Genomic DNA, 12,673 nt, shown 5'->3' on the forward strand with positions numbered 1-12,673 from the left:
AGGAGCAAGAGTGGCCCATTCTATGGCATGTATTCCCAGGGGTTGTTCAAAGTTTCAATGATTCACACACATCCATGGGTGGGCAACTGCAGTCGGTGCATGGTGGGCCAATTGTGCCACTGTTTATCTGTGTCATGATAGCTCTCAATTGAGCGGCGGCGGCCAGCCTAAGGGCCGGCGCGCAACAGCGCTCGCCACCGCATGGCTCCCCATGTGCTGGGGGCCCACCCTCTGGGAGCCACCAGGCAGGAAGCTAGCCAGCCGGAAGACTGGCGCTCCCCACCCGAGGCTCCCTATGTGCCAGAGGCCCTCCTTCCGGGGAACGACGAGGCCGGGAGTGAGTCGCCGGTCCAAAGACCCAAAAAACCGGTGCTCCCTGCCTGAGGCTCCCCGTGCGCTCTGTACTACCTCTTTTTTAATGGTACCCGTGTCTTCCCAGTTTGAAACTTCAATCATAATAATTAATTCTGTTTTGCATTTGGTTCCTAATATATTACTTGCCAAGTTTAGTTGGTTGCATCTCTAGAATATCTCTTACATATCTACTTTCCCCTACCCCACTACCACTGTACCAGTTCTGACTATCCTTCCTTTCATACGAATAATTTAGTTTTCAATAGATATCTCCCTATTTCCAGTCATTAATACAGTTTGTTATCAGATAAATCCCCTACCTTGCCACTTCATTGGATAGAATTGACCATTAAGAAACTACTTAATAGGTTGCAAAGTCCATACTTGTGATCCTTATATCTTTCTCACACCTCAAAGAGGCTGGAATCTAGATTTTCAGTCTTATTACTGTACCCATTCATAACTTTTATGATTAACCAAACTGAACTATTTAAATTTTTCTATAAATTTTCTTTGCTTCCCTACTGCTTCACATTTGCTCTTCTCTCCATTTAGAATGTCCTAATCTTCCATCAATAGCATATTTAAATCTTACCTATTCATCAATGTCCAGTTAAAATGCCATCTTCTCCATGGAGGCATACATGATTTTCCCAGGCAGAAGAAATATTTTCTCAGAATTATTGCTACATTCTCGTTATTGTGAACACTGTTTTCCACCACATAATGATATGAAGTATGTATAATCTCTTCTATCTTGTCAATTCACTGAGATTCTGATCCATGCCACTTCTTTTACTTTTAATCCTCTGCTGTAATTCAAATATCACCCAAAACAGATGTGTTGAAAATTTAATCCCCAATGCAAGTGTTCAAAGGTAGGACCCTTAGGAGGTGTTTAGGTCATGTTGCTACTCTCTTGAATGGAATATGCTAGTTATAAAAGGGCTTGAAATTGTTTTTTCTTACTCTCACTCTTCTTTCTTTCTACCATGGCATAATGCAGCAAGCCCCTCCCCCATGAATTGCAACTCATCAATCTAGGACTTTCCAGCCCCCTGATCTGTTAGACAAGTAAAATCGTGCTGTGCATAAATTAACTGGCCAACACAAAATGGACTGAGACACCGTCCAGCACAGTTTGAATAGTAGCAAATAAACTAATGTTTTTGTGTAAATGAATTAAGGTTTAATTTAATGGGTCATGTCCATATTCCCTGATTTCTACAGTTATAACATTATAAATGTACATTTAGTAATATGGAAAATAATACTTAACATTATTTCTTCCATTTTTAGAAGATATCTGATGTCGCTAGTAACTTTAATCAAATTGAAGGTTGTATATAGCCCTTTTTGAACTCTTAAATGACTAATGATCCAATATACTTGTTAGTTTTTTGTTGTTGGTTAAAGACATACCCATATGCTACATGTGACATAAATGACATTTGATTAGGAAAACAAGGAATCTTGTTTATATTCTTGCCCAAAGGGCCATTTCATTCCTCCAAGGAGGTTGGCTGTAGGGATGCATCTAGACAGAACAAAATCTTAGACTCAGAAAGATTTCAATTCATGCAAACTATTAAACATATACTCAGATTAAATTAGTTATGTTCTGTTAATGCTTAATTGTTTTATTGATCTTGCATGCCTTTATCTGGTGATCTGAGCTACTACTTTGAAGGTAACAATATGTAATGCAGCAACCATTGTTAATTTCCTATGCTTCTTTTGAAATACTGTATCAATTTTATTGTTTTTTGTTGCTTGGTTTTTGACTTTGTGTTTATATTTTTGGTTTTTTTGTTTCTCTTTAAAAATAAATTTTAACAAAATAAATAAATTAGTTATGTTCTATGAATATTGGTAGCAATGCTATTGAATTGATATACTAGATTTTATACAAACTGAGTCTCTTAATCAAAAATTATTGCACATGACTTCTGTAAAACATCTGACTTTGAATAAAACTATCTGATTATAACAACTAGGTATAATTTTATGAATACCTGGTTTGTTCTCAAAGAGAACTTTGACTCGTTTGTTCTCAGACAGAGATCATATTCTTATGAACTTTGATCACTAGAACAGGATGATTTACTATTTAATTGCATTTCCAACATTTCACTATTAGTAAAATCCATATTCTCTATTAGACTTATTTTAGTGCTATTTGTCAGTTCAAAGAAGGAGATGTAATTCCTTTGCTGAAATGTACCAAAAGATGAAACCTTCATACAAATAGCATAACTTGATGCATAATGATTTGGGGGCAAGCAAGGTTTTATTTATTTATTTTTTATTTTAAAGGGAAAAAAAAGGATGAAACTAGCAATGAAACAGAGTTTCCCAACAGGTCAGTAGGACAGTTACAGTAATTAATACATTGTATATTGTCTTCACAGCAGTGATTCAGAGTCCAAGACACAGGCATGATATCTTGTGCTTACAATGTTAGCACCAACCTTTCTTTTCAATGAACTAAGAGAAAGTAGCAAATAACTATAACTACCTTGTGTATACATGTATTTTTTCTTTTCTCTTTCTTCCTTTCCCCTTTCCTAAATTTTAAAATAGAGAAATCAGCAAGTATAGGAAGATTGTTTTGAGCTATCTGTTAATGACATGTTTGATTTTGCATTATCTAACACAATTGTGAGACCTATTCATCAAGCAACTTTTTGTGCAGTGCTGAAGCTGAGATCCAGCCCCTTACAAATAATAGATAAGTATTCAATAGTAGAGCTACAATAAACATATTTTTCATATGATTTTATTGTTATAGACCTTCCTTATGAAAATTTTTAAAATAAAACATCCATGTAAAGTTCATATATTAATGACATATTACTTTATTACTATTCCCACTCTTAATATAGGAATATCTGATGTATGATATAGAGGTTTTCAGTGTTCTGAACAAAATTTTATTAAGTATTTCTCCTTTGCACTTTCTGCCTATTCTGTTAGTCTTTATGGATTTGATGATGTTTCTGTTCTTCATTATTATAATCACCAATATTTATTAAATGTTTACTGTATATCAACTATTGCTAAAACTTTCACACAAATGCTCATTTTATACTTTTTTTTTTTTTTTTTTTTTGGTTTTTCTCCGGTACCAGGAACCGAACTCACAACCTTGCGCTTGCCAGGCAAGCGCTTTTGCCGCTGAGCTAAATCCCCAGCCCCTCATTTCATACTTTAAAAAAGCTGTAACGTGGAAAATATAATTAGCCCATTTATAGAAGAAAAAAACTGATTCCAAAAATGCTTGTTTGTATATTGCTCAATAATAGGAGGAATGTTTTAGTTTCCAGGCTATAATATTGAACTATCAAATATATCAAGCACAGGCAGAATCATTTACTAATTAACAACATGGAGTCTGAAACTAGACATTATAGGTTTAAATGCTGGTTCCACAACCAATTAGCTGTGTGACCTTCAACAAATTACTTGCCCTCAATTTTCATTGATTTTTGCCTGTAAAATGAGAATATTAAAATATCTTTCTGATAGTGTTATGAAAATTAAATGAATTATAACATATAAACCATTTAAAATAATGCTGAAGTTTTGTTTGGGCTCAAAGCTATGATTATAATCTACTGGGAATATAAAGAAAAATAGAAATGCTTTCACCAGTAAATCTCATTCTAAGAGAGAGCAAGTAGATAATAAATATGGGTGTACATGTTCTGAGAATACATTGAATTTGTGGTAGTCTTTTAGCACTCACATAACCAAATGATAATTAGCCTATACTGCATTACTGTACACTCATTCCCTCAGATTCTTTCAACCCTCCCTCTCAAAGGATGCCTAACACAAAATTTGTACTAAAGATTTGATACATATTGCACCTTCCCAGAGGGTCAGTCTTACTTAAAGCTTAGGGAACAGATAGAATATCACTTTATACTGCAACACACTTTAATAAATTTAGAAATAAGATGGATTTTTGCATGAGGGAGATTAAGGGCAAAACAAGAAACATTAAAGTGATATCTCATTTATAAAGTTTTATTTGGTTTTCCAATAAGTTTCCACAGACTTCGTGTTATGTAAGTTGACTTTTCTCTATAAAGTATTGTACTACATAATCATCTGTTATTTTAAGTTATTCCCATGTGCTTATGCTTTATGTTGTCAAAGCAACTGCTAGCTTCTTAAAGGCAAGAACTATGTATTGATCATTCCTAATGGAGTGCCTTATATAAAGGGTCCAGCTCAAAGTTCTTTTGAACTTTTAATGCTTCTCAGTAATTACTGATATCAAGGTGCGACTTCATCTTACTAGTTAGATGAAAAAGCCAAAGACTTAACAATGTTTAGTTCATAATTGATAGGGATTAGAATATATTATCAGAAACGCATAGACATTTATAAAAAATCAGCTACTGACAGATCTTACCTGGCCCACTAAGTTGACAAAAAATGAAACAGAAAAGCATATATCATGATAGGATGCTCCATAACAATATATGACAGTTTTGCTGAAGGACAAGAAAAGAAGTTCTTTGCTTCTTTTATTTTTTGTTTCTCCTCATTCCAGACTGTTCTCAAAATTCAAAAGGAAAAATAAATCAGGAAGAGTTTGGAAAACTTTGGCGCACTTTAATTTATTGAAAGTGGAAAGTGTTCCATTTGTTAACACATTGCAATTTTATATCCTTTACCTCACCCTGCATTTTTACTGAGTGCTGCTGACAAGACCTCTCAGCAGAATGGAACTTAATTATTTTCTCCACTGTATGGTCAAAAGAGCTTCTGTTTTCTTAGGCTTAAAATATGATGCCAAAAGAAAACACTTCTTGGAAAAGTGATATATGAGGTGTTATAGAAAATATGGTGGTGGTCAAACTTTTAAAAAATAGTTATAGTAAAAGACACACTTCTATTAATCCCCACAACATACTTACCATAGTTTCAAATACAATTATCCCATTGTTCTTTCCACTTTCTGAGAAGCTTGTAGAAGCCTCCTTTTGTGTGTGTCTTTAGTTGTGCTGTAGTAGTTTTCTCAGTGTCCTGAATTTACTCATAAACTTTACTTTACATGGTCATTTTGACCTTAGAGAAAAGTTAGAAGTTTTACAGTGCCAGATTCGGTGAAGAAGGTGGATGAAGACACACTGTAACATTTTTATGAGCTTGCCTTTTAGTTGAATGGCACTTGGCAGCAGCATTTGCTGAAATTTTGATTACATCTCATAAACACACTCATGAAAGAAGACCTACCTAACTGCTTCAGAAAGTAACGGTATGATGGTACATGTGTGTTTGAGGGCATGAGGAAAATTTTGAGGCAGATTCATGGCTATATGTCTCGCATCATAATAAATTTTTCTAATTTAAAAATTCTCCATATATTTTGATTGTCTTTGGATCTATTCTGCCTACCTGGCACACATTCACAATACATTAATTACATGCACACAAATGCACATGAGTGTGTTATATACACACATGAGTGTGTTTGTACATAATTGTATGTACATATATATATATACATATGTATATATACACATGTGTATACGAACTGTGCATTCAGAATGTTTAATGTGATGGATTTTATGAAATTAAACTCTCAGAATCTGCTTTAAATAGTAAAATTTGGGTCTTAAATTTATGAACTATGCAATTATCCTCTTAAAAGCTATTAGTTCCTTAAATCCTAGCTGGTTGTGTCCAGTGTATACAACTCCTGACTCTCTATATGCTCTCTCTTCTTATCTTGCATGTCTTCTCCTTCCTTCCTGTGTTAGAGCTTGTTTTTATTTCCAAATCAGTTCTTAATGTATGTGAACTCACAAACAGAGATATTTGCAGTAAATATGTAAGGCAATGTTCTCCAGATCAACACCTGTGGAAAGAAGTAGAATTGAGCAGAAGGAAAAGCGATTGCCAGACTATTTCACCAAAGATCTCAGTCAGTCCTGCTTAAATTGGCGTTCATAATTTGTCAAGTATGGGGCAAAAGAACTTTGTATCCATGACAATCATGCCAACTGAATGAATCAGTTTTCCTTTCTCTGAGTAGCAAAGAGAACATGTCCTTTATTTTTGAGGGAATATGAGTCAGACAGCACAGTGCCTAGCATACCCTTCAACAGGGAATGTGTTATTGAGAATTTTAATTGAAACAGAATCCACCTAAGTATTACTATCACCAAGTAGAAGTTGAAAACACAAATTTCCTTCAGATGACACTTAAGCAATACTACTAGTTTGGCACATTTATGAATCCATGATAAACTATTAAAAGAGTGGAAGCCTCTCTGAAACCATACTCTTGCATTCTGCACGTATGAAAAAGCAGCAACATGTAGATGATGCCAAGATCTGCTTTTAGTTTAGCAGTATCCTGACCCCCTTGGACCACAGATACATAGGTCTCTTAGTGACCGGATGACTGAATTCATATAAAAACTTCCATAGATGGCCCTGAATGAAGAGGGTATCCTGGGTTGCTCTTCTCAAATCGGAATCTTCCAAAGGTAATTAGCATTTTTTATACCCTGGAGCCTGTGAATTATGAGATGTGACAATTTCATGAGATGCCCTTTAGGCAGCATTCCTTTTGTCCTTATGGAAAGGGTTCAGCTTTTTTTTATTGCCAATCTTTTTACGAACATACTCTCTTTGGTCGCAACTTTCCATGTGCTACCTTCTGTCAAGTGTGCACAAACTTCATATTTCTGGGCTCTGCTTTCCCTTATTCTACCACCAGTTCTCTTAAAACATATGGCTAAAACCAGCTAGCAGTACCCATGATAGATCCTAAAGATTGGGCTATTTTGAAATTTTCTCTGCCAGATTAATTTACCACCTTTTATCTTAATGTTCTCCAAAGTCTAAGAGCATAGCCATAATTTGGACAAATTTTTTGCTAGTGCCTAATATATATAGCCTTTAGTATAACTGCTAGTGGAATCATTGCTGCCAGTCGAAATCTCTTGATCCTGGCCTTTACTGTCTGCAGTCCTATCATTGTGGTCTTCCGAGCTCTGACCAGAGTCATCGGTCTAGCTCTGCAGCAGCAGTCTGGAGGTTTTATAGCCTGAATATCGCGAACTTTTCTAAATTCCTCACACAAACAATTTCCAAATGCTTCTGAATTGCATTGGTAATTACAGACACAGCAAAATCCCCACTCCTAGTCCCAATTATCTGCATTAGTCACTTTCCCATCACGAGGACAAAATAACTGATATTTGCAACTTAAAGAAAAAGAGTTTTAATTTGGCTGATATTTTGGTGCATTTAGGACAGCTCCAAGGCAAGACTATCATGCCAGAAGGGCATTGTAGAAAAAAATTCTTCACTTCATGTTAGACAGGAAGCAGAGAAAGAAGGTGGGGAGGGAGCCAAGGACAAGAATACACTTTTCTAGTTCATGTCCTCAGTGACCTGCTTCTTTTGACCAGGTACTAACTCTAAAAGAAACAAACATTTTGATGGCATTTTATAACTAAATCATAACAACAGATAAATGGTGTTATTCAGTCTTTGTCTTTTTGTACCTGTCTTATTTTACTTAGCCTAATGTCCTCCATATTCATGACTCTTACACCTTATGGTAGAATTCATTTTATATTTAAAGCTGAATAATATTTCATTGTGTATATATATATATATATATATATATATATATATATCACATTTAAATAATCTATTAATACAATTATAGACACTTACCTTATTTCTACATGTTGGCATCTCTTGGCTGTTGTGGAAATGCTGCACTGAGCATGGAGACAATCTCTTCGAGACAATGGCATTTTTCCATTTTGATATTTATCCAGAAGTGGGGTTGCTTGATTGCCTACTAGCTCTATTTCTTTTAGTAAACTCTACAGTAGTTTTCCATAACTGTTGCATCCATTTACATTTCCAAGGATGATGTATAAGGGCTCTCTTATTCCCATATCTTCATGCACACTAATCTTTAGAATCTCTGAACAAAACCATCCTAACAATTGAAGTTTTATCTCATTCTGACATTGGTTCACATTTCCCTGGTGATTAGTTTTTATTTTCTTTTTGCTATTTCTATACTTTGTTAAAGAAATGTCTGCTGAGAATTTTGTACATTTTTATATTGGTTTACTTGGGGTTTTTTATCCTATCCAATTGTGTGGTATCATCGTATTTTGAGAATAAGTCTCTTATTTGATAAATGACTTCCAAATATTTTCTCCCATTTTGTGGTTGTCTTTTCACATTGTACTGTATTTCCTTTGCTGTAGAGAAACTTTTTAGTTAGTGTAGTTCCATTCGTTTATTATTACTTGTGTTGCCTGTGCATACTGAGGGCCAAATCCAAAAAATAGTTAGTAAGACAAATGTCAAGGAATTTTCCTGTGTGTTATTTCTAAGAATTTTATCATTATAAGTTGTCTTTAATATACTCCAACTGATTTTTTGAATGGTGGACGATGAGGGACAAATTTAAATTTTTTCACCTAATGAAAAGAAGAATTGACTTTGTTGGATATTTATTGATTCAAATATTCTAACTGCAAGATCAAAGATGTTTAAATAATATCTCATAAAACAGTAAACTGATATCAACTGATCAAGAATATATTATGTAAGAAGACACTTAATTTTTAAAAATCATGTGTTTGTATAAAGGTGTCCCAAGGACACAACTAGGTGAGGGTACACTATGCATTCCATTGACAAAGTTGAAAGTAATTTTCATAGTACTAAAATTATAAATCCAGCCATGGTGACTGGAATATGATGATTGTGATCTACATTTGCAGGAAGATGTATTCTTAAGTTAAAATAATAAAAATAAATAACTGATAATTTTAGAAAAGTCATAATGGTATAGTCATTTGTATTATCTCCTATGTTTTCTTCACTGAGTTGCCACTATGGTAAGGAAATATTTTATTTTGTCTGGTTGAATCTATAAATTATTTGACTGCCAGGGACCATGTAAGGATTCAGTAGATAACCTAAGCAGATAGCACAAATCTGACAATCCGACAGGTATTCAATAATCTCATTAATTAATGATGCTGGTTATGATAAAATTATTTCAAGGATTACCACACAAAGGTCTACACAGTGACAAAAGCATGAAATGTACAGTCACAAAACCTAGATGATGGAGTACATTTTTATATATGGCTGTATATACATCTCAAGCTAAGCTAATTAAAGTTAAAATTAGGTAGGATTTTGTAGTTCATTTATTTATTTTTATTTTAAAAATAAAAGGAGGAAAACATTAACAGACAGATAACCTTTTACAAAATAGCAAAAGAACAGCACAGACAATACAGATTTACAAAGTGGTAGGAAATTAACAGTGCTTGTTGTATTATATATTGATGTCTTCAAAGTGGTTTCTAATGAAAACAAATAGGGACATGCAATATTGATCAATCAAGGACTCATTAACAGTTTCTTTCAGCAAAGAAACAGAAGACAGTAGATCAACTATGTTAACTATCCTGTATATACATACATACAAAATTTCTCCTTCTTTCCCTTCTCTTTTCCTGCATCCCAGTTTCCCTATACCCTTGAGTGTTTTCCTATCATTTCATAATGTCTGTCATACCTTCGAGTTTAAATTAACTCTTTCAGATATTACACTAGTGAGACAATGCTGTGCTTGCACATGGGGGTCGGATTTATTTCACCTATGAGTGTGGCCTCTAGTTGTGACCATTTACCTATAAAAACCTCGAGTTTATCTTTCTTTATAGTTGAGTAATATTCCATTATATAAAAGTACGACAATTTTCTTATCCAGTCCTCAGTGGATGGACATTTGTGTTGCTTCCACAATTTAGCAATTACAAATTGTGCTGCTATGAACATAGGTGCACATATATCGCTGTGATATGATGTTTCCAGATCTTCTGGGAAAATACCCAGCAGGGGAATAGCTGGGCTGAATGCAACCTCTAGACCTAGTTTTCTGAGGAATCTCCAAACTGATTTCCACAGTGGTTTCACCAGTCTGCATTCCCACCAGCAGTGGAGAAGGGTTCCTATTTCTCCACAGCCTCGCCAGCATTTGGTAGTGTTGATTTCTTAACCCTAGCCATTCTTACTGGGGAAAGGTGGAATCTCAGTGTTGTTTTAATTTGCATTTCTCGAATGACTAATGATGTTGAACATTTTCTCATGTATTTATTTGCCATTTGTATTTCATAATCTGAGAAGTGTGTATTCATCTCAGCTGCCCATTTTTGGATTGGGTCTTTGAATTTGGAGGGACTGATCTTTTTCAATTCTTTATATGTTCTAGATAGAAGCCCTTGTCCGAGGGACGGTCAGCTAAAATTTTTTCCAAGTTTGTGGGTTTTCTTTTTACTCTCCTGGCGATTTGTTTAGACGGGCAGAAACTTCAGTAGGATGAGATCCCAGTTATTGATTCTTTGAAGTGTTTCACATGCAGTTTGGTTTTTGTTCATGAACTCTTTGCATACCCCTATGTCTTCAAAGATTTTACCTACTTTCTCTTCCAATACATTTAGTGTTTCTCTTTTAATATTGAGATCTGTGAGCCATTTTGACTTGAGTTTGGTGCATGGTGATAGACTTGAGTGTATTTTCACTCTTTGGCAGGTAGCAGGCCAATTTTTTCAGCACCATTTGTTAAAGAGGCTATTGTTGTTCCAGTGAGTTTAGTTGGCCCCTTTATCAAAGACTAGGTGGCTGAGTGTGTTTTGGGCTGTGGCTGTTTCTTCCAGTATGTTCCATTGATCCTCAGGTCTGTTTTTTAGCCAGTACCAGTTTGATTCTATGACAGTAGCTTTGTAGTATAATTTCAGGTCAGGGATTGTGATTCCGCCTGACTTGTCCTTGTTGCCCAGGATTGCTATTGCTATTCTGGGTCTCTTCTGATTCCAGGTGAATTGAAGGCATGTTTTCTCGAGATCTGTGAGGTATGCTAATGGTAGTTTAATGGGAATTGCATTGAATGTGTACAGAAGTTTTGGGAGTATGGCCATTTTCACAATGTTGTTCTTCCTATCCATGTGCAAGTTATATTTTTGCATTTGCTGAAATCTTCTTTGATCTCTTTTCTCAGAGCACTGTAGTTTTCATTGAATACATCTTTTACTTCTTTTGTTACATTCATTCCTAAATATTTAAATTTCTTGGACATTATTCTGAAAGGTATGGCTTCCTTAATTTTTCTCTCAATCTGTTTGTTCTTTGTGTTTAGGAATGCTATCGATTCTTGGGTGATGACTTTGTATCCAGCTACACTGGTCAAGTTTTGATTAATTCAAGGAGTCTTCTTGTGGAGTTTTTGGGGTCTTCCATGTAAAGTATCATTTCATCTGCAAATAGTGATAGCTTTATTTCTTTGTTTCCTATCCTTATTCCATTTTTTTCTCTCTCTTGTCTAATTGCTCTGGCTTGTGGTTCCAGAACTCTATTGAACAGGAGTGGTGACATTGGACATTCTTGTCTTGTTCCCAATTTTAAAGTAAAAGCTTTCAGGTTTTGTCCATTTACAATGATGTTGGCTTTTAGATTGTCATAGATAGCTTTGATCAGGATAATATAAAGAACATCTATTCCTATTTTCTGTAGAGTTTTTATCATGAATGCATGTTGAACCTTGTCAAAACCTTTTTTGCATCTATTGAGATGATGATGTGTTTTTTGTCTTTAGCTCCATTGATATGGCATATAACATTTATAGATTTGCAAATATTGAACCAACCCTGCATTCTTGGAATGAATCCAACTCGGTCATGACGTATGATTTTCTTTTTTATTTTTGGTTTTTCTCCGGTACCAGGAACCAAACTCACGACCTTGCGCTTGCCAGGCAGGCGCTTTGCCACTGAGCTAAATCCCCAGCCCCTGATTTTCTTGATAATGTGCTGCATTCTATTTGCTAGTATCTTATTGAACATCTTTGCCTCTATATTCATTAGGGAGGTTGGTCTGTAGTTGTCTTTCTTGGCTGGGTCTTTCTCCAGTTTTTCTATCAGTATGATGCTTGCCTCCAGAAATGAGTTAGGGAGAATTGCTTCCTGTTCCATTTCATTGAAGAGTTTGGGGACTTTTGGTATTAAATCTTCTCTGAACTTCTTGTAAATTTCTGCTGTGAGTCCATCAGGGCCTGGAATTTTTTTTGCCTCTGGTTTTTAATCACTTTTTCAATCTCATTAGTTCATATTTGATTGTTCAGGAATTTGATATCTTCTTGACTCAACCTTGGCAATTCGTACATATCTAGGAATCTGTCCATTTCTTCTGAGTTTTCTATCCTATGGGAGTAAAGATTTTCTTTATTTTTTTCTTTTTTTTTTTTTTT

At 34.9% G+C, this 12,673-nt stretch overlaps 1 pseudogene; it reads left to right on the forward strand.

The window, feature by feature from the left end:
- Window positions 1–12,673, forward strand: part of LOC102008040 — a 58,384-nt pseudogene that overhangs the window by 37,995 nt on the left and 7,716 nt on the right.

The sequence above is a fragment of the Chinchilla lanigera genome, unplaced genomic scaffold (assembly GCF_000276665.1).
Source record: "Chinchilla lanigera isolate Chin_1 unplaced genomic scaffold, ChiLan1.0 scaffold00171, whole genome shotgun sequence".
NCBI classification, from domain to species: Eukaryota; Metazoa; Chordata; class Mammalia; order Rodentia; family Chinchillidae; genus Chinchilla; species Chinchilla lanigera.